This window comes from Cebus imitator, unplaced genomic scaffold, assembly GCF_001604975.1.
Source record: "Cebus imitator isolate Cc_AM_T3 unplaced genomic scaffold, Cebus_imitator-1.0 Scaffold492, whole genome shotgun sequence".
Classification (NCBI taxonomy): domain Eukaryota; kingdom Metazoa; phylum Chordata; class Mammalia; order Primates; family Cebidae; genus Cebus; species Cebus imitator.
Genome location: NW_016107807.1, coordinates 164,049 through 167,515, shown reverse-complemented (window position 1 = coordinate 167,515; position 3,467 = coordinate 164,049).

Below are 3,467 nucleotides of genomic sequence, written 5' to 3'. Positions count from 1 at the left end.
AGGTCCTTGAGGAATGGCCACACTGTCTTCCATAATGGTTGAACTACTTTACACTCCCACCAACAGTGTAAAAGTGTTCCTATTTCTCCATATCCTCTCCAGCATCTGTTGTCTCCGGATTTTTTAATGATCTCCATTCTAACTGGCGTGAGATGGTATCTCAACGTAGTTTTGAAAAAAATGCTCATCATCACTGGTCATTAGAGAAATCCTTTAGCTTTCTAAGGGATGGCTTATGAATGTCATTCAGGGTGCCAGCTCATATTTATATTCTTGAGTTACTTTTCCTGAATTTTCTATCAAAATCTTCCCCAGCACTTACATACACACACACTGCCTGAGTGACTCGATCTCATCTCTGTATTTTATTTTCTTCATAGCCCTCATCACTATCTGAAAGAAACTGTAATTTATCTGCTTACTCTAATACTCTCTATACTCTGTATCATACTGAAAGATACCTAAATCATGCAATATGTATATTTTATTAACTGATGTATCCCTAGCACTCAGAACAATGCCTTGAAGTAAAGGGTTCTGTAAAAAAAAATGTGCCGAGTGAATGAATAAATCCTAATTCTGTACAAATTCTGAAACTAAAAAACAATAGAGCAATATATTAAAAACTCTAAAGACAAATACATACTCGGTATTATGTTTGTCCATGTGAGAAAGCTAATGAAAAAAACCACATTTGTAACAACTCAGAAATTTTGAACTCATTATCTTTTTTGAAAAACCATTTGATGAGCTTAACAGAACTCTTCAAAACGAAGCAACACTACCCAACAACAGCAGAATACACATTCCTTGGATGCATACATGGAATATTCTTCAAGATAAACACGTTAGGTCACTAAACAATAAATTTAAACCGACTAGAATCTCATGAAGTATCTGTGATTACAGTGGAATGAAATTAGAAATCAATAGCAGGAGGAAAACTAAAAATTTAAACAACACACTTAAATAATCAGTGTGTCAACGAAGAAGTCACAAGGGGAATTAGAAAATACTTTGAGATCAATGAAAATGAAAACACAAGATATGAAAACCTACAGGACTCAGTGAAGGCAATGGTCCAAAAAATTATAGTTTCAAATACCTATAATTAAAAAGAGATTTCAAATCAATAAACTGTGTTTTCACATTGAAGAAGTAGGTCTCAAAGGACAAAATAAACTCAAAGCCAGAAGAAGGAAGAAAATATTATAGATTAGGGTGGACATAAATCAATTAATAAATAGGAAAAATAAACCAATAGAATCAACAAAACTAACATCTGTTCATTTGAAAACCTCAAGAAAACTGACAAACCTTCAGGCTGGAAAAGAAAAGAGAAACAATGGAAAGAACTAAATGAAAAAAGTGGGACATTACAAACAATCTTGTAGAAATAGAACACTGAGTAATTGTATACCAAAAAAATTAATAACCTAGATGAAATGGGCAAATTCCTAGAAAGGCACAAATTATATAAACTCAAGAATAAATAGAATATTTCAAAAGACCTATAACATGTAGAGATTAAATAATCAACAATTTCCCAACAAAATCTAGATGCAGATGGCTTCACTGATAAATTTTACCAAACAATTAAAGTAGTATTAACAACAATACTTCTCAAACTCTTCCAAAAAATAGAAGAGGAAACATTTCCTAACTGATTTTATAAGACCAGCATTATCCTAATACCAAAACCAGAAAAACATATCAAAAGAGAAGTAAATTACAAAACAAATAAGCCTTGTAAATCCAGATGCAAAATTTCTCAACTAAATACTACCAAACCTAATCCAAAGAAAATATTTAAAGGATTTAAGTAACGACCAAGTTATTCAAGGGTGGTTCAACATAAGAAAATCAATACATGTAATATATCACATAAATAGGAAATAGAAAAAAATGTCGTCTCTATTGATGCAGAAAAGGCATCTGACAAAACTTAACCTTTCATGATAAAATGACTCAGAAGCTAGAAATAGAAGGGAACTTCTTCATTGTAATAAAGGGCATTGTGGTAGTTTTCCAGGGCTGCCTTAAATTAGTGTCACAACTGAATGGCTTAAACAGGAGAAACATATTGTCTCACAGATCTAGAGGCTGGTAACACAAGATCAAGGTGTTTGCAGTATTCCTCTGGGGCTGTGAAAAAGATGATGTTTCATGCTCCTCTTCTAGTTTCTGGTGGTTTGTGTATACGCATGTGTGTATCTCTGTGTGTCTGTACCATATATAACTGTACATATAATATATTAATATATCTAAGTGATGTAACTTATTAAATACAGTTAGTGAATGCATAGTATAATATGTAGGACAGTGATAAACGCCATGAAGAAAAACAAAGCAAGATAATAAGAACAGGGATTGTCTACAGGAATTATTACTTTTCCTGAGATAGATAAAATCTCCCTAAAAGAATAGCATTTGTTAAGAGACCTGAATGCACTGATAGACTTAGCCCTGAAAATATCTGAAGAATGGATATAGGTGTAATGCAAAAGCTTTGAAGAAGATAATTGTTAGAATAAAAGGTTATTATAGCTTATAAGGAACAAGGGGTCAGTGATAGGAGGAAAGGTCAGAGAGGTAAACAGAGGCCAGATACCATGAGTTACTTTGAGATTTGCTCTGAATGAGATGGGAAACCACTGGAAAGATTAAAGTAAAGAAGTATTATGTCCTGTTTTGTTTTAGAACTTTCACATTCTTTGCTTTGTAGAATGAGAATAGAAAAGAAAAAAGCATTCAGGCGGTTACTACATAGTTTCAACAGTAGAGATTTAGACAAAGATGTCAGTGGTTTAGTTGGTGAGAAACGTAACCTAGGTATATTTTGCATACATAGTTGGTAAGATTTGATTTGGGGTTGACTGCAGTGTGAAAAACTAAGTGAAGAATGACCCCAATATATTTTGCCTAAGCACCTAGAAAAACAGGGTTTGCAATGAATGAGTTAGAGGGGGTTTAGAAAAGGAATTGGGAAGGCTGGGTGCATTGGCTCACGCCTGTAATCCCAGCACTTTGGGAGGCCAAGGCGAGTGGATCATGAGGTCAAGAGATCAAGACCATCCTGGCCAACATGGTGAAACTCCATCTCTACTAAAATAGAAAAATTAACTGGGCATGGTGGCACACGCCTGTAGTCCCAGCTACTCAGGAGGCTGAGGCAGGAGAATTGCTTGAACCCGGGAGGTGGAGGTTGCAGTGAGCCGAGACTGCACCATTGCACTCCAGCCTGGTCAAGACAGAGAAAATCCAACACAAAAAAAAAAAAAAAAAAAGCGAATTGGGAGTTTGAGTTTGTTTACACTGAGTTAAAGATACCATTTAGACATTGAAGTAAAGATAGACAGTTGTCTATGAGAGTTTATGCTCGGGAGAGAATTTGGGTGAGAGATATATATATTATGAAAACATAAATATACAGATATAAATTCAAACATACAGCTTTGAAGTGTAGC